General features: G+C 56.3%; 1 long non-coding RNA gene across 1 annotated transcript; it reads left to right on the top strand.

The window, feature by feature from the left end:
* Positions 1-6,345: 6,345 nt before the first annotated feature.
* Positions 6,346-11,221, top strand: LOC141581984 (uncharacterized). Its single transcript, XR_012514819.1, has 3 exons — positions 6,346-8,343; positions 10,160-10,258; positions 10,743-11,221. It is a non-coding gene; the product is annotated as an uncharacterized LOC141581984 (long non-coding RNA).
* Positions 11,222-25,210: the final 13,989 nt, after the last annotated feature.

Here is a 25,210-nt window from a genome sequence, read left to right as displayed (position 1 = left end):
GTGTTGTGCGTGTGTGAGGGCTGTGTTGTGTGTGTGTGAGGGCTGTGTTGTGCGTGTGTGAGGGCTGTGTTTTGTGTGCGCCCATCTCTGCCTGAATCAACCCCAAAACACAGGTCATGTGTATTCGACCCCGTTTTCATCATTTCCTGGAACGTTATTGTGTGGATGCTGTTTTGGGGCCCAGACCATCACCCATGCGGCCGTGGCTCTCCCTGGGCGGCTCTGGGACTTGCTGGGCCAGTCAGTTTGGGAGCTGATCAAACCCCGAGGAGCTTAGTGTCTTACTGGTTTCACCATTGACCCCCCTGTGGACTTCGGACAGGAGAGAATTCTGCCTGGAGAATGCTGAAGGCCCCCTTGAGGTTTCCGTCAACCCTCTCGACCTTGGAGCTGCTCAAGGGCACGAGCGTGGAGACGCGTGTCTGACGCTCCATGGTGGCCGCTGCGTGCTGGGGTCTGATGTGCCGGGACAGGCCGGGTGTGTGCGTGGCGCCGCAGCTTTCCTTCTCAGCCACGTGGTGCTGGCAGGCTGTGTGCTTGGAACAGCACTGCAGATGGGGGTCAAGGATAAGGGGGGGCCCCTATCATGGGCAACGTTATTCAGCCGGGGGCCCCAGCAGCTCCACCTTGTGTTTGGAAGGCTCTCATGGCCTCAGTTTCTCCTCTGGAACTCAGGTCATGGTGGTGATACAGGGCAGTGAGCCCCAAAGGTGGGCCTTAGCCCAGGAAGGTTCTTGGCTTCACTTGGAAAAAAATCCAGAGTAAGTAGGAGATGGAAGGAAACAGCTTCACTGAGAGCAGGGCCACCTCCAGGCGGCGTGGGGAGCAGTGCTCAGGGGCAGGCCTGCAGTCACATTTATACCTGTTTTTAATCACATGCAAATTAAGGGGTTAGTTATTCAGAAATTTCTAGGAAAAAGCAGGGAACTTCCAGGCCTTTGCCATGGAAAAGGGTGGTAAATTCCAGGTGTTGCCATAGCAATGGTGAACTGACATGGCCCTGGAGGCCGTGTCTCATGGAGAGGTGCTCCCAACTCCTTCCTGTTTCAGCAGGCCTCAGTCTGGTCCGGGGTTAAGCCCCGCCTCCTACCTCCGTGGTTCCTACCTGAAAAAGCATTGAGAAGGCTCCGCAGGTGAATGTGCAAAGCTGGGGTGCAGTGGAACGTCGTAGGGGCATATAGGCTGAACTGTGTCCTGCGGAAATGAGATGGTGAAGCCCTAACCCTCAGAACGGGACCTTATTTGGATAGGGTTTGGAAAAAGATGAGTTAAAAGGAGGCATGAGGCTGGGCCCTAATTCAGCATAGCTGGTGTCCTTACACAGAGGGGAGATGTGGACAGAGACACGTGCAGAGGGACGCCCATGAGGACGCAGGGGGAAGAGGGTCACCTGAAAGCCATGGGGAGAGGCTCAGAGGAACCGGCCCTGCCACACCCTGACCTTGGACTTCAGCCTCCAGAACCGGAGAAGAGCCACAGCTGCTGCTGGAGCCCCCGGCAGGGGTCCTTTGCGGTGGCCACCCCGTGAACTCACACAGGACGTGCTCGACACATGGTTTCCCAGTGTTTCCTCTGGGACTTCCTTTGAAGAAGGCCCTCCGTCTCTGGAGGACACCGGCGGCAGATTTCTGTGTTCAGAACTTTTCCCATGCATATTTGAAAAAGCATTTTAAGAAAATAAATGTGGGAAGTAGAAAAAGTTGCTTTTTAAAGTTTCCTTTCTTGTTAAAGAATAAGTGTGCCAATAACTCTGCGAAGCCCTGTCCTATGTAGCTGTTAGACACGCCATGCTTACAGGCACGTAGCACATTCTGTGTCCTTGTGCTTTAACCAAGATGTCTGTGCTGGACGTGCTCACAGACGTGTCCCAGCTCTCCACTGCTTTTACCTGTTTAGAAAAGTGTTAAGTTGCTAGCCAGTTGGATTTTAGTTTAGATTGTGAGTTCTGGCTTCAGCCAACGAAGATCAGACACAGCAGTGAGGACGAATCCAAATGCGTATGGGATAAATGTGTGTTTTCATTTGTTTATTGTACTCTCGTGGCAAGACCGCTAGCAAGAGTCCCCTTCCTGCAGTCCAGGAAGTAAAAACTGTTGCTGAAAGGTCCTTTGTTTCTGTGCTGGTCTTTCTCTGCAGCACTGAGCATCTATTTCCAATGATAAATATATTGGCACGTTTTGCTGGTGTTTAGAGATCCTGTGGGGTCCGTTTTGAAAACAGGTAATGGTGCTGCCCACAGAGCCCCAGGCGTCACTGGTCACACTGTCTCCCATGGGAGGGGTCAGCAGAGCCCCGGTGGTCCAGACAGGCAGACTTTCTGTGTCTGGTGTGGCTAAGGGTCCTCAGGACACCTTCCTGGCTTGCCCTTGGGTGTGTGTGTTGCTTAGCTTGTTTGGGGGCAGAATTAACCCTGTACCTTTGCTAATTCAATTTGTCTTGGTCTGGGAGTTAGCGATTAACGCAAACATCAAGGACACATGTTTTAGGGGCCTTATGTGCCAAAGGGCAGACAGAGGGCTTGTGCGTTCCATGGGGTCATGATCTCCGCCATTGAGCTTCCCTGACCGTGGGGGCTGAGGGTGGCCACCTGCTGAGTGAAACGGGGGTTTCCGAGCAGCAGTGAGGAGGAGGTCCACCCGGGTTGCTGGGTCGTGTGGTGAGAGCCTGCAGGTGGCACTGCGCACACCTCAGTCGCCCCTGCTATTGTGAGCTCCCGCTACCCAGCTGCTCATAGGCCGCTGCCGTCCCTGGGTACAGCACGTGAGGAGGGTGGAACCCAGCGTGGGGGTCCGGTGCTCACACGCCCTGACTTCAGGAGCCTGTGATGGTCTTGGGCCCGGAGCGTCCAAGAGACGCCTGGACAAGGGCTGGGAGGTCCATGGCACCAGCTCCCTGGGAAGCTCCCGGTTTTCATTAGCAAAGAGCAGCCGGGAGGAACCTGCGGCTCCCGCCACAGTGGGCTTCGTGAGATTCTCCACAGCATCACATGGCCTGGGGTGGGGAGTCCAGCTCACCCCTGCCTTCCTCAGCCAGTGGCCCTCACCCAAGGGTGTGCCCTGGCACACTGCCACAGTAGCCACCTGTCACTGGCCACTGTGAGGAGGAAGGGGGCTGCTCCGCTCTGCCCCTGCCCGTCTCGCTCCCCTGTCTCCTAACCCTGATGCTCCTGGGAGGATCTTGTGTGTCCCCTGTGATTGCTTCCCCTCTGCCCTCCTTGGTTTCCCGAACTGGGCACAAAGGCACCCATCCCAACAGCCTGGGCATGCGTTCAGCCTGCAAGGAATGCCTGGCCTGCGTGCTGCCTGGGCCCAGGGCACACTCTCCTGAGGCCAGCGCAGAGCAGGAGCAGCATCTGTGCCCAGGGAAGTGCCGTCAGTGCCGATGCCAACAGCAGCCAGCAGCGGCTTTGTCGCTGTCTGCTTTTGACTCTGGGATCCACCAGGCTGGCCTGTGAGTGTGGATGGCTCTTTCCCTCGGTCCAGGGCGTCTGAGGGGCTGCGCCCTGCTGGGAGTGGCCGGTCAGGGGGCAGTCAGCTTCCCCCAGATGACAGGCTCCCTGGCCAGGCACCCGCTGTGCGCCCTCTGCACCTGCTAGAGTGTCCTGCAGGTCCCATTCGAGGGCGGTCCAGGGCTCCAGACACTCAGGGACTCTGATGCTGGCCCAGAAAGGACTGACACACTGACACACTCATACCAGCACAGCCACATCTGTGTAAACGTCACACACCTGCACACACCCACTTGTTCAAGGATACACACACCCTGACACATGCACAGACCCACACAGTGGCACTCATAGTCATGTACACACACACAGCCGTTCACACTCACACGTTCACACAGGCACACACACTCCCCCACACTCACACACTCACATAGACACATACACTCACTGACACACACAGACCCACACAGTCACACTCATAGTCATGTACACACACTCACACAGCCATTGACAATCACACATTCACACAGTCACAAACACACCCCCACACTCACATACTCACATAGACACATACAGTTACTGACACAGACCCACACAGTCACACTCATAGTCATGTACACACACTCACACAGCCATTCACACTCACACATTCACACAGGTGCACACATACACCCACACACACACAGACACATACACTCACCGACACACACAGACCCACACAGTCACACTCATAGTCATGTACACACACTCACACAGCCATTGACACTCACACATTCACACAGGCACAAACACACCCCCCACACTCACATACTCACATAGACACATACAGTTACTGACACAGACCCACACAGTCACACTCATAGTCATGTACACACACTCACACAGCCATTCACACTCACACATTCACACAGGTGCACACACACACCCACACACACTCACATAGACACATACACTCACTGACACACACAGACCCACACAGTGACACCCAGGTACACACACTCACACAGCCATTCCCACTCACACATTCACAAAGGCACACACACACATACTCACCCCCACACTTATACACTCACATGTACACGCACTTACATAGACACTCCCTGAGACACACACACTCATAGACCCACACAGTGTCATCCATAGTCATATACACACAGCTGTTCATACTCACATATTCACACAGGCAAACACACACAGACATACCCTCCTGCACTCACACATTCACACTCACACACACTCACACTGACATAGACACGTACACTCTGACACACACAGTGATATTCGGTCATGTACACACACACACACAGCCATTCACACACGTTCATGTAGGCACAGTCACACAGGCACACTCACACCACACACACACACACATAGACACACATCTACACATTCACACATTCACAAAAACATACACACCAACACACTCCTGCAAACACACACACTCACTGAGACACACATATAGACATGCATCTATACTCATGTACACACATACTCATACACACACAGACACACTCACAGATCTACACACTCACACAGCTACACACACTCACACATTCACATATGCACACAGACACAGACACACTAACAGAAACTCATTTCACACGTTCATGTAAAATATATTCAGTCCAACACACTCACATATCTATACACACTTTCACATAGACCCATAAACACACATATCTACACACTCACACATTAGCTATAGACACACTCACAGAAACACCCATACACACTTTCATCTCACACATGTAAATGCACTGACACAGACACACACATTAACATTCGTGGTCCTGCACACACACTCACAAAATACATATGCACACTCAGACACCTAAACACCCAAGCACTAAACACTAACACACTCATCTGCTCACACAGACACACTGACACGCATACGCTCACACCCCCCACAAGCACGTGCGTGCACACACACACACACACACACTTTCACATCCGACCTGAAGCTGTTTCAGACCCCAGCCCCGGAACGCTTGGAGATCCTAGTGGGTGCAGACCCACGACACGGAGAGTGGGATCCGGGCCTGGCGCGGGCAGGCACACGTCCCCTCGCGAACGTGGGCAGCATCTGGAGGGGCCGGGAGGAAGCGCCTGGGAAGGGGCCAAAGCTTCTGGCCAGGGCGTCGTGGGGGATGTCTGTCAGTGTGGCTGGGGAGCGGGTGGAGCCAGGAAGGGTGCCAGGAGGGAGGGAAGGGCCCGCAGTAGGGAGACAGCCCAGCCCGGGTCCCAGGAAACGCGGCTGGCCGGGCCCCAGCTGGGACCCCGAGCAGGAGTCACTCTCTCTCAAGCAGATTAAGGGCAGGTGAGGTTAAGCATAAGGGCAACAGGAGCCCCTTCCTGCGGGGAGGCCTCCGGAATCGGGACTCAGGAACCGTAAGCCGTGGGGACTGAAGGGAGGGAGTTAAATGGGGGTCCTTGGGGTCCTCCAGGCCTGTAGGCTCGCCCTCGAGTCCAAAGGCAGCGTTCTGCTCTGAGACCCCATGGCAAACTCTGGGACGGGATCCGGCCGGCCGGGACAGAGGCTTCTGGATTCAGGCTTTGCTGTGGCCGCCTGCCGGGGCAGTGGAGTCCCACTGCTGGCGACTTAAGTAGAGGCTGATGCGTGCATCCGTTATTGACTCACTCCGTCTGTCCATCCAACGGCACCGATGGAGGCGAAACCCAGCATGGGGCTCCAGCAGGGACCTCACAGAGCTCAGGCCAGCCACAGCCACAGGGGAGGGGCTCCAGCGAGTGCCGGGTGGCGGTGGCGCTGCTGCCGGTGTGGCCATGAGGCCCCTGGAGATGCCATCAGGGAAGGAAGGGCCTCTGCAGACTCCCTGGGGCTGGACTTCAAGGACGGTGCCCAGAGAGCACAGGAGCTCCCTGCAGGGGCGCGGGCGGGGGTCCCGGCGGCTGTCTGGGAAGCGGGCCCAGAGGTCACACGCTTCTCCAGCTCAGCACCCTTCTGGCGCTGTCCTCCAGCCCAGGGAGCTCCGGGTCCCAGCTCTCACGATGCAGTGACCCAGACAGCTGCTGCCCCAGGGAGCGGCCTCTGCTCCTCCCCACCTCCCTGAGGAGTCTGAAGCCTGGAGCTGAGTGTCGAGCTTGCCCTGTCCTCCCTGCCTCTCTCCCTTTCTCCCACCTCCCCCTTCTTCCTTCCACACCCAGCACCCCACCACGGCTCTCGGTCTCTGCAGGCCAAGCGGCTTCGCCATCGTGGCTGCACATCAGCTGAGCTCTGGCCAAAGCTCTGGGCTCCCAGCCGATACTCCCTCCTCTCCTTCTCTCCTGGGAAACGCTGTCCCCTTTCTGTGCCAGGGGTGCAGGAGATACTCACAAAGCACAATCCCCACCTCCTTTCACAGGAAAAGGAAGAGAGTCCATTTCTGTTGAGCCTCGTGCCCGGCACCGCACAGCCTGGGTCTCAGAGGTGGTGACGCCAGGGATCAGCTGGGATCCCAGGGCTGAGCTGGCAGGAGAGGAAAGCCTCCTCTCGCAGGTGTTGGGGCCGGGTCAGGGTTGGGACCAGCAGCATTTCCCCAACTTCTTCAGCCCAGAAAATAGTCTCAACCCGCTGGAAGGCAGCAGCCCTCCCGCCATGTCCAGAGCTGCCTGCTTCCCGCCACCCACCTAGACCCCAGCACAGTAGGGATCCCACACCTAGGGGTCACCTCCCACCTCATGGATGCCTGAGCACCTGGTTGGGGTGAGAGAGGAGAGGTGCCAGGGAAAGGTCACATTCGCTGGTGTCAGGGTCAGGGCATCTGCATGTTTTTTTGTGGGGGACGCAGGGGACCTGTCACAGATGATAAGGTGGCTCCTCTCTTTAGGAGCAGGACTCGGCAAAGACACAGGGGTGGGCATGGGGGGTGGACCCATCCACCCTGACTGTGACCATCGGGGTTTGTGGGAGCTGCTTTTTGCCAGCAGGCCCCAGGAATGCAAATTCAGGCTGTCTGGAAGGTCACCAGGGCTTTCTCTCTGCACCTTCCTGAGGGCAAAGGACATTTGCAGCCATGGTGCTGTGGAGCCACAAACCTCCAAGGGCAGGGGTGGCGACTTGCCGTGCCCAGGTCCCTGTCCAGGCCGTGGGGCAGCTGGAGGGGGCAGGGTAACTGTCCAAGTGCAGCGGTGCAAACCTGGCCAAGGCCACTGTGTCAATGCCCACTGGAAATTTGTGGACATCTGTGGCCTGAGGCTCAGTGGAAGAGAAGACTTATCTCAAAGTGGAAAAGGCAGAGGAGAGTCTGGAGGGGTGGGGTCGTAAAGGGACCCCTAGGCAGGCACAGCCCAGGGGCCACGCATGCACCCTTCACTCCCCCACTGGCTGTGCGTGCATAGGCGTGGACGGAACAAGCACCGTGCTCCAGATAGGGAGCACCCCACCAGCCAGGGAACCCCAACCAGGCCCCAGCGGAAGGGTCTGGCATCAGGTCCCTGGTGAGCTGGCGTGTGTCTCAGAGCATTTGTTAGGGGTGGCTTGATGGTCAGGCGAGCCTGTTGTGTGGGCCACCCCCCATCATCTGGAGGCAGGCAAGACAAGGTGCCCCTCCTCCCTCCACCAGCCCCGCCCAGAAACACCGGAAGGCAGCATCAGGTAACCCAAGAATGAGGTTGGCTGCTGAATCTCCAGTGGTGACAGCTTGGTCTTCCAGAAAAATCTCCAGGTCCCAAGGAGTTCCAGCAGTGTCCTAAGGCCCCCGATGCAGCGTGCCCGCCCTTCCCCCAGGATGGTCTCCTTGCCAAGGGGCGAGGCCAGCCCAGCGTCACCCCCGGCAGTGCCTCCATGGAAACGCGCTTCTGGGGAGTGGAAGGCAGGTATCATGCGCTCCCAGTCGGGCCAGGATGGAAAGGATCTTCTCATCTTTACAGTGGGCACAATGACAGCCAATTTCCACGTGAGTAGGTGCGCAGGAAGCCAGGGCAGTGCCAGCCCGGGAGGGACTGGTGATGTGCACGGTTATTATTGGAAGTGTGATGGCAGTTGGGAGTGCAGGGCCGTGAGTCACATCAAAGGTGACCTTGAGTCATGCATCTGCGTGACTCTCAGGCCTCAGGCTACCCAGCCCCCTGCCTCCTCTCCACACAGAGACCACGGGCGGGGGGTGGTTTCCAGCCTGGCTGTGGGCGGGGCAGGGCTGCCAGGTATCTGGGGGCAGCGGCTCCTGGCTGTTCTCCTCAGCCTGTGGCTTCTCTGGGCATCCCTGGGACTCGCTGTTCCAAACAGAGCCTCACCCACCTGGGAACTGGTTCTCTCAAGTACAGAGCCCGAGGGTGTCGTGGCTGCCAGGGTGGGGCAGGACCAGAAACTGAACAGGCTGTACCCAAGACTGCAAATGGCATGAGAACAGGGAAGGGCGCTGGTGACAGCCACACTGGCAGCTGCGTCCTGGCTGCACAGCTGGCACGGGAATTCCCTGCCCAGAGCCCATGCGGCTCCTGTCTTAGTGGAGGAGGGGCGAAGGGCTAGACGGGGGTGTCCCTGGCCAATGGGATCTGGCATCTAACCTGACCCACAGGATGGCTGCTCCATCCACCCTCACCCTGCAGACATCTCTTGCCCACCCACCCATGGCCAAAATGAGGAACCCCCCACCATGGTGACCCTGTCTGCCAGCCCCAAATTTAGGACTCAGAGTTGGACAGGCCAGAGTGCAGAGGAACACCAGCCCTCCGCCGAAGCCCACACAGCAAAGCAGATGGGAACGTGCCCAGCCACACCAGTGCAGGGTCCAAGCAGCGGAACTTGACGGGGCAGGGCGGGGGAGAGCCCGGAGGCGGAGGCTCCAGCTGCCAGCACAGCAGCCTCCTCCTCCCTGAGGATGGGGACACAGAGAAGGAAGCGGTGGGCACCAAGGCTCCCTGCAGGAAGGGGAGGGCTGTGGGTGTTTCTGGGGCAGGAGGGGCTGGGACGTGGCCTCCTCGGTCTGACTGATCTGAGGGGGATCTGGGAGGTGCCCTGTACCTCCCAAGTCCCCTCCTGTGGCCTGGAAACCCAGAGACCTCTGAAGAGGCGGAAGCTGCACAGCGGCCTTGGGGGCAGGGTCCCTAGAGGAGCCAGGAGAGGAGCCACGGAGCAGCTGCCACCTTCCAGAGCCCTGTGCCTTGTGGGGGTTGGGCCACAGGTTCCTGGGTGGATGTTAAACGGCTGACCAGTCCCCCATCCACCTGTCAATAAGAGGACATTGACCAAGGGAGGACAGGCGTGGGGAAACAGTTCAGTGGCTGGAGTTTCCCTGGGAGCCCTTAGCAGCACAGAGCCCCTCCCCACCCCAGTCCTGTACCAGCGGCATCACGCGCCCTGAATCAGGAGAGACACTCAGTGCGTCAGATTCTGAACGCCCGTGCGTCTGTGTTTCCACCTTCCGTGTCCTGTTTGCAATATTTAAATGAGACATTGGAGATGTGCTTTGAGGTGAAGCCGGCTGGAATACGAAGCCGTCACCGCTGAGATCACCCAGACGCACTGCAGATCACCCCTCCCTCCTCCAGACGCGGGCGATCCTGCAAAGGAAACAGGGATATCAGACTTTCCACCTCCCAGCTAGACTTGTTCACCCTGGGCTAACACCACAGAATGATCTTACAGGTTCTAGTAACGTGGGTGTCCCCCAACCCAGGGCTTTGACTGGAGAACGGAGCCCCTGCTTCTTCTAGAGTGAATTCTTCTAGTAGCTGTGCGACCTCCATCAGTAATTCGTCTCTTATTCCCAGAAGGTGCCAGGCACGAGGAGATGGTGAGCTTCCTGCTGATCCAGGCCCAAACTTGGGGCTAAGATGACGCCTTCTCTGCGAGTGGGAGCCAGGCCTACGGTGAGCGGGGTAGCCTGGGCCCTCCCAGGACTGTAGAGGAGAGGGCGGAAAGGCAGCCCCCGGCCTGGAAGGCCACCCCTTAGGCCAGCCAGGCCTCTAGCCCCAGATGATCGCCACTCTCATGCGCAGAGTGACCCTGGGGACCCTGGGATGAAACTCATGCGTTTATGAAATAAGACCAGGATTGAGCATTGGATGAGATTGCTTAGGTGGAAAAGGTCGGGAAAGAGGGTGTGAGCTTGGTGCTGCGCTGGTGAAGGATCAACCTGTCCAGAAACACTGTGGGCCACACAGGCCGGCGAGCAAAGCCAGATTCCAGAACCCCTCCGGCTAGGTCCCCGTGGAGGGTGAGCGGGTGGGAGGGGCGCTTGGCCAGGCCGCAGATCCCGCAGCTGGTGGATAACTTTAGTTATCTCTTCTCTCTCTCGCTCTCTTTTTTTCTGTTTAACGTTTTTCTAACACTTTTCTGTTTGCTTTCAACAAGTTAAAGAACTTTCTGTGGCAGCCGAGCGCGGTGGCTCACGCCTGTAATCCCAGGGCGGCCAAAGCAGCAGATCACTTGAGGTCGGGAGTTTGAGAACAGCCTGACTAACGTGGAGAAAACCCATCTCTGGAACAAAAAAAGAATGCAAAATTAGCCGTGGCGCGTGCCTGTAATCCCAGCTACTTGGGAGGCTGAGGCAGGAGAATGGCTTGAATCTGGGAGGCAGAGGTTGCAGTGACCTGAGATCGCACCACACTACACTCCAGCCTGGGCAACAACAGCAAAACTCCATCTCAAAAAAAAAGACCTTTTTTGTTTCATTTATTTGTTTATTTTCCTGTGGTAAAATATGCATAAGATAAAATGTACCCATTTCAACCATTTTTAGGTGTGCGGCTCAGTGGCATGAAGCGTACACACATTGTTGACAGTCATCACCACCATCCATCTCTAGAACGTCTGGTCTTCCCAAACTGAAAGTCTTCCCCACTGAACCCTCCCTCCCATGCCCCTCCTCAGTCCCCAGCCCGCACCATCCCACCCCGTCACTATGAACCAGACTGCTCTAGGGACCTCATCCAAGTGGAACCGCACTGTGTCTGTCCCAGGAGCCTGGCTTGTTTCACTCGGCATCACGTCCTCAGGGTTCATGCGTGCTGTGGCGTCTGTCAGGCCATGTCCTTGCTTTCTGAGGCCGGCTCCCATTTCCCATGCATAGACCATCTTTCTCTTGCTCACGCCTCCGTCCGTGGGTTCGCGAGTGGCTTCCATCTCTTGGATGCTGTGAGTAAGCCTGCTGTGAACATGGCATGCAATCATCTCTTTGAATCTCTGCTTTCAATTCTTTTGAGTATATACCCAGAGATGAAATTGCTGGATCACCTGGTAATTTGATGTTTAATTTTGTTTTTTTTTTTTTTTGAGGAGCTGCCATACCTCATAGTTTTTTGAAGGCTTAGGATTTCTTTGAGAGTTTCCCTCATATTTTTTATAAGAGTGTCACAGAACTAATTTTGATGAAAAATTCTCGTTCTCTATTGTCTCATTCTGGAGGAATAAATTAGTGTGGTTTGAATATGATGTAATTGCATACAAACCCAGCTACAAAACCAGGCGCTGTGCCCTGGCAGAGGTTCAGAAGTTATGCCAGCTTGCTAGGGAGGGTGTGTTTCCATGATATGCTAGTGGTGGGTCCTTTAAAAAGGGGGTGTATTCTGTTGCTGTTTAGAATTGACCAGATGTGGTAATAACAGTTGGTTTTACTATCATTTTAGATTCTTTACAGGCATCACACTCCCTAATTGCCTTGTTCCCTCCTATTACACTACCCATTGGCTACACCACTGATCGTAACTGTAGATACCTGGGACTATAATGCTGATACAACAGCAAAGCTACAAATGGCTCTAGGCCCAAATGGTTTCACAGGTGATTCCACCACACTGTTAAGGAACAGATAATATTTAAATGGATACAAAGCATAAAGAAAGAAAATTTCCAAATTCTCTTTATGAAGCTACCATAAGAGTGATACCAACACCCAATGAGACAAGCACAAAAAGAAAATCATAAGCCAATCTTCTGAATGAATACCAATACAAAAATGTGTAAGCCATGACCTAGGAGATTTGAAGGTGGTTTGATATCAGGAATATCTTAAAATAGATCTTCATACTCACAGAGCCTATAAAGCTGCAATAGTTGGGACATGGACACACTAGTCAGACAGCAAAGAAATCAGGCAGAGGAACCAGAAATGGATTCAGAAACACTCAGGTAGTTAGAACACAGGAGAGGTGATATTGCCTATCAGTGTGATGAATTCCAGTTGTTCAGAAGACCCCAACTGAACAACTGAACTACAACTAGATAGTTTTCTAGAAAAAAATAAAATTGCATTCTTAATTTACTCCTTAAGCCCTCCATATGTTATAGCTATGGCAGATATTTTTATAAAATTGGAAACCATAAACATACTAGAAGAAAACAGAGTCATTTTCTTTACTAGTTTTAGAAGGAGGAAGATCTTCTGAAATAGGACACAAACTCAGAAGCTGTAAAAATGGATAAAATAAATAATAATAAAAGTAAAAATGTTTGCCTAGTGTAAGACACCACGACCATCAACAAAGACAGGTGAGGAACGAAGCACAGTAGCTGCAAGGTGAGGCGCGAGAAAGGCTCTGCGTGGTCCGTGCATAAAGAAGTTCTATCAATCGCTGCAGTGAAGACCAACCAAGTAACAGGAAATGGGCAAAGGACAAAACAGGCCACAAAAGGGACGTGTGAAGGCTGTCAAACATATGGACAGATGCATGCACTAATGGGAAAAAAAGGAAGAATGCAACTTCAAGTTAGAATGTCAGACCGTTTTTAATCTATCAGATTGGCAGAGACAAAAACGTGAGAACCTCTGTTGGCAGGAGTGGGAGAGAGGCATCCTAACCGATCGCTGCTGGGAGGAACTGGCGATGCCTTCTTCGAAACAGGTACAGAAACGCACAGTGCGCACACCCAGCAGCTCCACGGATACGTGCACACAAGTGCTAAACGACATCTGTACGAGGCTATGACACAGCTTCACCTGCAAGTCGTCAGAAGCTGGAAACTGCTGGAACGTGCCCGGATAAGAGCCCGATGACATAAATTACACCACATCCAGACAGTGGGATTCGTGACAGGCAGCTATTAAAAATCGGGAGGCAGCTTTACGTGCAGCAATGCACGAATTACTGTTGAAAGCAGGAAGCCAGGTGTAGCTCGCAGAACACTCCCTGGGCAGCAGCGCCTCTGGAGAGGGTCCGGAGCGCCCAGGGCTGCCAGGGCTGCCATAACCAAGCGCCAGCAGTCGCCTGGCTTAAAACCCATCCTGTCACAGTGCTGGGGCCAGAAGTCCAAAGTCACAGTGGCGGCTGCACCACACTTCGCCTGGGGCCTCCCAGGGAGAACCCTTTGCTTCTTCCCGCTCCTGGTGGCCCCAGGTGGCCCCTGGCTTGCAGCTGTGCCACCTGGCCTCTGTCTCCGTCTTCATGGGACCCTCCCTGTGTGGGCCTTCTCCCCCTCTTCTCTTCTAAGAACAGTTTCCTTGGATTCAGGCCTGCTCCCACTCAGGATGACCGCACTGGGAGATCCTCCATCACCTCTGCATGCATGGTTTTTACAGGCTCACTATACCTCTCTAAAAGGAAGCAGCTGAGGCAAAATTAATCTAAGTGGAGAGTTTGTTTGGGCCAAGCCTGAAGGCTGCAACCCAGGAGCGCAGATTCCAGTTGCCCTGGGTCTACCCTCAGACCAGCAGCCGTTCCAGGTGACTTTTAAAGGAAAGGGCGGGTCAGGGAGCCAGCTGATACAAAGTTGTCTATCAGGAATTCTCATTCGTTTACAGAACTAGCATTGATGAGCGATTGGCTGTGCATTGTTAAGCTACAGGGTGTGGGTGGGTTACAGTGCCCAGAGCGGTGTCACTAGGTTAATCCATAGCTACCTGTGGCAATAGCAAGAGGTTTCCAGACACCAAGGCACAGTTCAAGGCGAGGAAGGGAGCAGGGTGTGACTGCTGCCTCATTTGAGTGTCTCTCTCTGTGCCTGATAATTAAAAGCACTCACATTCCTCAGACAAAAGTGTTTTTTTCTCACTATTCAAACCACTGCCGGAAACAGAGGTGAGGAAGATATCATGGCCTATGACCTCTGAGATTTTATACCAAGTATCAAAATAAGCAGCTAGAGCTATTCTAGGCAATGAGGAGGGCTGTGTATGAACTGTCTTCGAGGGAGGGCTGGCCACACCCACACCCTCCCGTGCTGAGGACAGGTCCAGAGCCCTAGGGGGCGATCTGACCCCCCAACACCACTCTGCAGCTGGGCTTACCATGTGCTTGCCGCTCTGTTATTACAGGGTAGAGAGATCATATCTCTCAAAAAAAAAAAAAAAAAATATATATATATATATATATACATATATATCTACACAAATTAAATCTCTTACTTTTAACAATGCAAAATTTTTTACTGATGCCAACACGTTTCCACTTTATGGTAACTCACTCATCTATTCCTTTAGCCGGCCACCCCACTCCAAAGCACACACACACACCCACACACAGGCGCGCTGGCCAGGTGGGGAAGCCACTGAGCAGTGGCAGGTGTGGGGACAGGCGGCCAGGAGGTGGGACAGGCGCCCTCCTCCCTTCCTAGAGGGTGGGTCCAGGAACAGCTATGCTTTCCTGGTTCCCACTCAGCTCCCCCACCCCTGGCATTCCCTTCCCCATGGGCCCCACAGATTTGCATGTGAGTGACCCAAAGCTAGGTCAGTCATAGGCAAATGGGTCCATGCAAATATTCAGAGTCAGCTGGATTGCTTCTGCAAACTCAGGGTTTCTGGTGTAGCCATCTCCTTCCTGGACCCTTTGGTCTGCTCCCCGTTAGTCCTGAGAACAAACCCTGCTGCCCCCAACCCTTACCCCCCTGGCGCCCTCCCTGCTCCTCAGCACACCGTCCTGATTCACTCAAGTTTGTGCTGCACAAAATCCTCGGCCTGTGAACCTGCGTCCCAAAGCGTGTGGCCTGGGATCTGGAGGGGAAGCGGGGGAGGTTTACACATTCCCAGCCAGACCCGCAGTATCAGTGGTTCCTAGCAGCGGTGGTCTAGACCCTGGGACATCCGCTGAGGGCTGCGCAGTCTGGACTGCCACACTTTGTGGTGGGGGCCACGCAGCTTCCTGCAGTGTACAGGGCAGCCCCCACCAGAGGAATTTTCCAGCCCCAAATGTGAGCGGCAGGAGCCAGGGCCCGAGTATCAGGGCTGATGGTAAAGACGTCCCGGGCAGAGGGTGAAAAGTTCTTCCAGAGGAATCCAGCGGCTCCCGTGGCGTCTCTGTGAGGAACGTGTCCCGCTTCGAGGCAGCCCTCCCAGGACACAGATGTGGGTCCCTTCTTGCTGATCATCTCACAGAGCTGGAGAACTACAGTCATGCTGGAGGCCAGATTGCAGGGTTGGGGTTTGGGTCTCTGCACCTAGGCGGTGGCCCGGCTCACCTGCTGCCCACGGAGGGTGCCCACATGTGCGGCCTCGGGCCTGTTCTGCCGGGATCCTTCCCCACACAGTAGCCGCATCTGGGGTTTCCTTGCCCTTCTCTGGACTCCGTGGCCCCAGCCACTCTGAACTTCCCTGTTGTCTTCTTGGGACTTACCAGTTCCATTCTGAGTCCCACATTGTGGCTGGGGAGACTGGCTGGAGCTTCAAAGCTCGTGTGATCCAGGACTGAGGAGGGCTTGGGCGACCACAGTTATGAAGACGGCCAGGAAGCCACCCTCCCTCCCCTCCACAAGTGGAGGAGGTGCCACGCAATGGAAAACATGGCCCTTCCCGCCAACGTGCACCTCCCTTGGGCTCCTGCAATGCCAGGGCTGCTGAAGGCACCCCCTCCAGGAACCCTGGCCTGGTGGCCTCGGGCCTGGGGGCTTCTGGGAGCTAGAATCTGCAGACCCCAACAGCCCCAGAGTGGGGAGGCCCTGCTGGGCCCGGAGGTTCTCACAGACCCCAGAGGGAACAGGAAGGCTGGGGAGGGCTCCTGGGGCCTCAGGTTAGGCCTTCCTTCTCCTGGGGTCTGAGGCCTCTAGAACATTCCAAAAACAAGACAGCCACAGAAGCTGGTGGTCTTGGTTGGTGTGGACTCTGAGGGCGTGGCAGAATAACAAATCCTTCTCTTGGGTCTCCATCCACCCGTAATACCCTTCTTTGCACACTTCCCCATTGTTGGCAGGGAATCTTTTTCTCATGAAAACACATCGAAACTCCCCTGTGCGATTCCGCTGTTGGGAGGCCCCTTTGAAAGGTCGGTGGGACGAGAGGTGGGTGGGGCCACCCACAGTCACTGTTGAGGGTCCCCCATCCCTGTCCACGGTTGGCTCTGCACTGGGGTGAGTCTGTTCTGTTTGGGGTCACCCATAGTGACAGGCCCACACAAGATACATTCATGTCCAATCATCGGAATCTTTGAACGTGACCTTCTTTGGGAAAAGGGTTTTGGAGATATGATGAAGTTAAGGGTGTTGAGATGAGGTCAGCCTGGATTATCTGTGTGGCCTTGACATCTAACAGCAGGTGTCCTTCAAGAGGCATCGACACGGAAAAGAAGGCCATGCTGATGGAGGCAGAGATTGAAGGGTGCAGGAAGTATCGTCTTCAGCCACACATTCTGAACGTGCTTGGTTTTCCCTGAACTTGGCAAAACCAAGGAAGGATCTTTCCCTGGAGCCTTCAGAGGCAGCACAGCCCTGCTGGTACCTTGGATTTCTGGTCTCTAGAACTGTGAGAGAATCCATTTCTGTTGCTGGTTTTGTTTTGTATTGTTTTGAAGCAGGATCTGACGCTGTAGCCCAGGCTGGAGTGCACTGATGCAATCACAGCTCACTGCACCCTCCACCTCCCTGGCTCAAGCAATCCTCCCACTTCAGTCTCTGAGTACCTGAGACCACAGGCACACACCACTACACCTGGCTAATTTTTTGGGGTGTAGTTTTTTTAGAGATGGGGTCTTGCTATGTTGTCCAGACTAGTCTCAAACTCCTAGACTCAAGCCATCTGCCTGCTTTGGCCTCCCAAACTGCTGGGATTACAGGCATGAGCCACCACACTCGGCCAATTTCTGTTGTGTTAAGCTGTGTGTGATAATATGTTCGAATGGCCTCAGGAAACACCCCCCACCCCAACTTGGGAGGACGAGAACAGGGAAATCTATAGCAGCTTGTGGGTGAGAATTTTCAGGCACAATAATTACTCAGATGTTCTTTCACTGGAAATCAAAGCAGAAGACAGCCGAATGTTCAGGGTTTAGAGGTAGGGTTCTGTCCCTGAGTGTACTGCAAATCAAAGACAGGCGTGCAGGGCGAGCTGGCCCGTCCAGAACATTGGCTGGTTCCGTACACTCCTCATTATCAGCTCTCTGTGGACCCAGGTGGCTGCTTGGGCACCTCAGCCAGCAGGGAAGAGGAGGGGATGAAGAAAGGATGTCATCTGCCCTGGCTGCCGTAACAGATCACCGTATGCGGTGGCTTGAGCTGCAGGCATTTCTTTCCCCAGCTCTGGAGGCTGGAAGTCTGAGATCTCAGCCGACACGGTTGTATTCTGCGGAGGGCTCTCTTCCTGGCTTGCAGATGGTCATTGTCTTGTATCCTCCGATGGCTGAGAGAGAGCCCTCTTCCTCTTCTGAGAGGGCACTAATCCCCTTACAGGGGTCCCCTCATGACTTCACCTAAATCTAATTCTCTCCCAAAGGCCCCATCTCCAAATCACACCACATGGGGAGTTTGGGCTCTGTGACTTTGCAGGGCACAGATTTTGGGGCACAGCAGAGGGCGTGGTCCTGCCCATTAAGGATGCTTTCTGAAGGTTGCACACAACACTTCTGCTTAAAATTTAGGTGATCAAAACATAGGCACATGACCACATCTAGCTGCAAGGCAGGATGGGAACTGTATCCAGCTAAAATTAGGGAGTTCACGTTACAACGTGCTCCAGTAAGAGTGGGGATTCACACTTCCCCAACGTCGCTTCATTGCTTTACGCCTCTTCAGTCCTTCATATCCATCCTGGCGTCTCATGGTCCAATGTGGCTGCCTGAGTGGCTGTCATCACCTCCGCATTCCAGCCAATAGACTATGCCTCACTTAGTCCAGATGTAGTGTTAGGAATGCAGGATTTTATCTGAATGCAGTGTGTCCAGCTAAAAGCTGGGGTTCTTGTTATTCAGGAAGAAGGATGGAAGGAATGGGGGTAGCTAGCAGAATTTTGCCCACCGCTCTTATTGCCCCAAGGACCCTGGACAGAACACTGACGTGTAAACTGCCCTCCTGTTTGATCTTCAGCTGCTCAGATTTCATCTCTCAAAGTCCACACCATAAACTCCCAAGTGCATGAGTCACCACTTCTTCACTCTCAGGGTCTAGGCTGGCGCTGGGCAAGTCCCAGGAGCATGAGTGGGGCATGCGCTGGCCGAGCTGATGCTGGGCTGTCTGGAGCCAAGCCGTAGGAGGGGGAAGCAGGGCCTGCAGTGGCCGCTCGACCTTCAGGTATCCCGCTGCACACCCGAGGCTGGGTGCCTCCCCTGCCTGCTCTCAGTTCAGGCTTTCTGCACCTCCCTTCTCCGCAGCGGGACTTTCCACCCACACCCTCTGCGAGGCTTCAGAACTCTTTCTAACAAACCCCAGGGGGAGGGAGCATGTCGCCCTGCAGCCAGACATGCTCAGTGACATTCTAGAGTCAAGCACTGGGTGAGCGAAGGCCCCATTCCATAAAGGGCAGATGCCCGGCCTTGGGAGTTTACGGGAATGGGGAGCGGGTGACAGGACCCTCAGCAAGTCTCTGCGGCCGGGGTTTTCAGCTGGCATGGCTTGCAGTGCCCCGGGCTGGGCTCAGAAGCCCCAGCTTCCTGTCCCTCTGAGAGCATCTCTGCACACACAGAGCAGGAGGGGACCAGGCCCCTTGGTGCTCCAGGCAATGTGACTCAGCGTGGACGATGGCGACAGGATCCCCAGCATGACGGGGTGGGAAGCTCTTCCTCCTTCTCCAGGGCAGCAAACTGGACACGCATCCACCACACAGATAGCGACAGACATCACTAGCGGCTGCATTCGTTCTGTTTGAGCTGGAGGTGCTCAGGGCCACAGCGCCCTTTTCTGAGAGGAGCAGCTCCTGTTGTCAGCCTTGTCGGCACTGCAGCGCCCAGTTCCCGGGAGGGACAGCCCGGCGGTTATAATGGGCTCTTTCATGACAGCCTAGAGGAATTACAGATGTAATTTTACAGACGCTTCCAAAATATCAAGTAATCAGAGCTCATGCACGTAAAAGGGCCCACCCTGAGATTTGTGGCTTGGCTTTCAAAGGCACCTCTTTATACATTAAAACGATAAAATACGTCCCGGGGAGCAGAGCCTCTATGATGCTTCCCGTGTCTTCTCGGGGCAGTTCCAGAAAACTCTGCTCCAGAGGAAACCAAGGACAGCGTCCCCCGGGGGCTCTTCCTAGGGTCACGTGGGGGCCGCAGGTCTGGAGATAAAAGTCCTGCGTGTCCTCAAGGTTGGGGAAAGGGCCTCACTGCCGCCGCTGACCCCGGCGACATGTCCACTTGGATCAGCTCAGTGTAAAGCAGACAAAAAAATGCTCTTGTCCTTCCAGGTCCTGATGTAGAAATCAAAGTGGCAGAAAGGATTTGACGTTAAATTTCCAGCTCTCAAAACCAGGTGCAAGTTTGTGCTGTGCACGTTGGTGGGGAGGCCCAGGCTGGGCGGGCGGGGCGCATCCCGAAGGTGCACTGTTACCCTCTCCCTGCCCGCAGGGGCCTGCAGCCTCCCCCGCTCCCCGTGATGGTTTGTCTTCCCTGTGAAAGATGCTGAAGGCCAACCCCCAGTACCTATAGGTGGGGCCTTCATTGGAAGCGGGGTCCTGGCAGATCAGGTTAAGATGAGGTCACAGGGAGGACCCAACAGGACTGGCACCTTTACCGAAAGGGGAGATTCCAACAGAGGGGCTTGTTCACGAAGGACAAAGTGAAGACACAGGGAGAATACGGCCATCACAAGAACGCCTCAGACTGCCAGAAGCTGGCAGAGGCTGGGACCAGAGGCTCCCTCACAGCCCCTGGAGGAGCTGGCCTCAACCACACGTACATCACAGACTTCTGGCCTCTAGGGCTGTGAGGCCAGGGATTTCCGAGGCTCAAGCCCCCAGCATGGTGCTTTGTTATGTAGGCTGTGCTGACTCATACACCCCGGCTGATGAAAGGCTTCCTCATCAGTTTCAGTTGTGACCTGGCCACCTGGCCCCAAGAGACCCCAGGCACCTTGACCCGACTGCCCACCCCAGGTGTCCATCCATGCCAATGGCTCCCTGTGCCACCATGTTCAGGTGGGGGCACTTCCTCCACCCAGCCTGGATCACATGACAATTCCCTGTTCTCACTGTCCCCGTGACCCCCTCAGGGTCCCACAGCCCTGGCAACCCTAGGCCACTCCAAGTGGCAGAGGCTGCCCAGTGTTTCTGACTCTGGAGACCCCTCTGTTGAGGACAGGGTGCCACTGCCTGGGCTCCTTCCTCCCAGAGGCCAAGCTAGCCCTTGCCCCCCAGCCCCGGCACCATGCTGGCTGTGCTCTCTGAGCCTGTCTGTCTTGGTGGGGGCAGGGCCAGGAGTGGTCTTCGGGGCACCCTTGTGGTTTCTCCTCCAAGGCCAGGGGACGTGTTCACAAATCCCTCCCAGGGGTCCTTCTGATGCCTCAACAGTGAGTCACTGAGGGCCCCTGAGCCCGGGGCCTAGGCTGGGTGAGACACAGTGCCCGGCCTCTCCTCTCCTCCCTCCCCTTTGCTGCCTTCAGAGACGAGCGTCCTTCTCAGCTGTTTCCCCACATGGAGGACAGAAGTCACCAAGCCTCACCATCCTGAGAGCCGTCCCAGGCACCGCCCTCAGAATTGGCCATGTGGCTCCAGTGTGGGTCCAGGCTTCAGAGGATTCTGGCCCATGAGGCCAGGGTGTGCCCAGCGGGAGTCCTGTCCCTCCTTCCTGACCCTCTCCTGACCACATCTGGCCTCTTCCTGGGGGCCCTCCTGGGTCTGCCCTCCTCTGCTGGAGCCCAAGGGAGCCTTGGGTGGAGCTCAGATGTGCCCTGGGAGCCCCGTGCAGAGAAACACCCCTCGGGGTGGGAGATGGAGCTGGGTGGGCCAAAAAGGGGTGCCTGTGGGTGGGGCCTGCACCTGCATGCTCACCTCAACAGGTGTGACTCAGGCAACTGACCGTGGCTGAGGCTCAGGCACCCACAAAGCCTTGCTGTTCGATTGGAGACATTTGCGAAATGAGCCCTTGGTGGCTCCACGGCTCCGCAGGGCCCCATGACCTGTCTTCTGGGTACTCCCAGGGAGGAACTCAGGCTGCTGGGCTCCTCTGGCTCTCGGTGGATGCTCCTGCCACCCTCCCCTGGTCTGCTCGCTCTTGAGAGGGGCCTGGGCTTGGAACCCTGGGCTGTGAGCCCCTCCATATACCTTGTTTCCCCACTAACTGGCAGCAGAGCACATTTCTGACCGATGCCCGTGGAAGCCACACGGGAGCTGGTTCTGCTCCTGGCTCTGCTCAAGGGATCATAACACATTTCAGAGCCAATCTTACCTCCACTTCTTGATGGGAGTCAAAAAGTACAATGTTCTCAAGACGAGGACAGCGCAGGAGGCCCACAGGGTGGCAGGGCACAGAGATGCCCAAATCTTTTCTCCCCCAGCCCAGCCTGTGCCACACAAAGGCCTTCACGCTTGGAAATGGTGCTGTGTGGCAGGGGGCCTGGGCCAGTGATGATAGCAGAGAGTGGCGGGGGCTCCCCTCGAGGTTCCACGCTGCAGGCAGAGCCCTGGGCCCAGCCAGACACCAAGCAGAAGCCATGCAGGGCAGAGGCCAAAAGTTCTTGGAGAACGTCTGGCCGGCTTACTCCTTTCTCCAGACAGCAAGGCCGGGGATGGGCCTGGGGTTGTCCCATGACACAAAGCTGGTTTGCGGAAGGGCTGGCCTGGGGCCCAGGACTCCTGGTGCCTGGTCCAGAGCCTTTCAAACCCCGCCTTGCCACACCTGAGCCAGTGCGACACTCAGCTGCAGTGGCCAGACTGTGAGCCCAGGGTCATCATGAAGCAGAGGCCAAGACAGGATGAAGGGCAGGATTTCGTCGGGGGCTCACCAGAGAGGGAGAAAATGGGGAGGGAGCGGGGAGGCTGGGAGGGCTGTGGGACAGAAACTAGGGTCTGACTGCCAGGGAGGCGGGGAGGGTAGGGAGCAAAGTCGCAGGTGCAGGTTGTGGGGAGCCCTGGAGATGTGGCTGGGGCGGACAAGTCCCAGTGGGGACAGGACGGTGGCTGGTTCTCAGCCACATCCCCAGCACCTTGGACAGTGCCTGGTACACAGTAAATGCTCATTGTAGGTTTGATGAGCGAGTGAATGCATGGCTGGCATTCACTGTGTGTGGGAAGGGCTCTCAGAGACTTCTGCCAAGCAGAGTGGAGCCCGAAGGCAGTACAGGGCATCTACGTTCTCTCCAGAGCGTGACCCCTCGGCCCCCAGGACCCAGCCTTGCCTGCTCCATGCCATGGAGGTCTTAGACACACCGTCTCGGGCTGCAGCCTGCTAAGCAGGACCTCAGAGTGAACGTGCTGCCTGAAGGGCATGGCCGGCCTCCTTCGGCGCCCGCCCGCTGGCCCTGGCTGCGAGGAAATGCCTTCTGTACTGCTTCGTCACGGCCCGCTTTGCTCAGCCAGCTTGGCAGCGAATGGCCACATGTCGGTCATTAAGGCAGCAGGTCAGCCGTGGAGCTGGGTGGCTTCCAGCTGCCGTGGGAGTCGGCCTGAGATGGACCTCCTCCCTCCTTCTGAGAAGGGGCCGGGCACACAGGAGTGCGGCCTCGCTGTGTTTCCAGTCATTTCCCTGGTTATTTTCCTGGCTGCAATGATGAAGCAGTCGCACTGCCGCCCGCGTGGGCCTGGGTCTCCCTGGGCTCAGGAGGAGCCCCACAGGAGCTCCATGAGGATGGGCTGGGGAGAGTGGAGCAAGTATCCCCGGCCTGCTGTGGGGTGCCTGGCTCTCAGCTTTGGCCTGCCCATGTCCCCAGGGGCTCGAGGGGTGGAGTCAGGCCACCTGCTGTGCCTCCCCCGGCCCTGCACTGGGAGGGCGGCACTCGGTGGGTGCCAGCTGTGCTCCCACCTTGGCCTTCGCTTCCACTCTGCCGCAGGAAAAAGGAGAGGAGCATTGCACTGGCCCAGTCACCCCAGATGAGCTGGCCTACTGGGAGAGGCCGTGGGTCTGTCCCCAAATCTGAGTCAGGCAGGGGGCTGCTAAACCAGCGATCTGGGCTCTGCCCCAGGGCCGCTTGTGGAAGCCTGGAGGTCTGCATTTCCACGCAGTTTAGGTAACTCGAGGGTGATGGGCATGCAGCGAAGCTGGGAATCTGTCCGTCACCTTCCCAGGGACAAGCTGGCTGCACCCTCAGCTCCCCAGCCCAGGACCCGGCCTCGCCGTTCCAGCCCCGGGTTCTCGAGCTTGGCTCCTACAGAGCAGACGCGCCCAGCCCCTCCCTAGGCCCTCCTTTGCACGCCGAGGGAGCAGGTGGATCTTTCAAAGCTTCCCCGAATGCCCGGGATCTGTTCCTCTGGTACTTGTGGGTAAGTCTTTCAAGCGGCTCCAGCTCTGTGCTTTCCTGGGTGACGGCCTGTTTTTAACAAAGCACCCCAGAATGACTGGCATACAACAACAGAAACGTATTCCTTCCCAGCTCTGGAGACAGAAGAGCAAGACGGAGACATGTCCTCCCTGAAGGCTGCGGGGGGTCCCTGCTGCCTCCTGCGGCTCCCTGTGGCTCGGGTGCTCCTGGGCTTGTCGCCTCCTCTCCTCTGTGCCTCTGTCATCCACGTGGCAGGGGAGGCATTGCCATCAGCCCCACGTCAAAGACAAAGACACAGACCCAGGGCTTCCGCAGCCACATACCTCGCTGCTGGGGAAGAGGCTGCTGGGACCCCACCCCTGCCCCCAAGGCCTCCTGCTCCCAGAGAAGACCCCTGGGAGACCCTGCCCCACCCCTGGCAGGGAGGAGCTGAAGGGTCCCTCTCTGCCTCTCTGAGCACCGTCCCTCGAAGGCCAGGCCACCGGGTCTGACTGCAGCCTTCCAAGTCACTCTCAGCTCAGGGAGACACCACACCCCCAAGTCCCTGATGTGCCTCTGGTTGGGGTGAGGCCCTAATGCTGTCGAAGCCCACAGGGTTTAGACGTCCTGGCTCCCAGTGCCTTGCAAGGCCTCAAGCCGCATCCGGGTCATCCTGTGCATGTGCGGGCAGCAAGGGCTGACACCATCCTCGGCAGCTCTGCATGGGGTCGGGGAGGGGGGTCTGACATTGCTCCCTGGACTTGGCACAATTCTCAGGGTGCACAGGGGGCAGCCCCATCCCTTGGCCCTCTCCTGATCATCAGCAGACATTCTGGTCCAGCCAAAGGAACCACCTCCCAAGGGCAGAAACAGGCTCCTCCCCACGGTGACTGCCTGTCCCCTGGGTGGGCAGGGCTCTCCCAGCCCCTCCTGTCCCCAGGGACCCAAGTTGGGTCAGGGCCTGGCTGTGCCGGGAGGGAGCTAACCTCTGCACCCACCACAGGATCTTCTGGAAGCTGAGGCCGCCGCCTGCCAGCCAGTCTCCCGGGCGCTGGCCTCCATCGGCACGTGCCTGGCTTCAGAGGCTCCTTTTGCTTCTTGGTCACCGCTGCGGTTGCTGCTCACAGGACTTCACCGTGGACAGGCCTGTGTTCAGATCTGCCTGGTCCTCGCCCCCTGTGTGACCCTCGGCAGGCCCCCACTCTAGGTCCTCTTATCTGTACAGTGGGTGGTGCAAGGAGACAGTACGTGGAAAGCACCCGGCAGGGTCAGGGAAACCAAAATGACCCCTCTCTCTGGCATCT

The sequence above is a fragment of the Saimiri boliviensis genome, chromosome 18 (genome assembly GCF_048565385.1).
Source record: "Saimiri boliviensis isolate mSaiBol1 chromosome 18, mSaiBol1.pri, whole genome shotgun sequence".
Lineage (NCBI taxonomy): Eukaryota > Metazoa > Chordata > Mammalia > Primates > Cebidae > Saimiri > Saimiri boliviensis.
The sequence above is the reverse complement of the archived record's forward strand: the minus strand, read 5'-3'. Positions and strand labels throughout refer to the sequence as shown.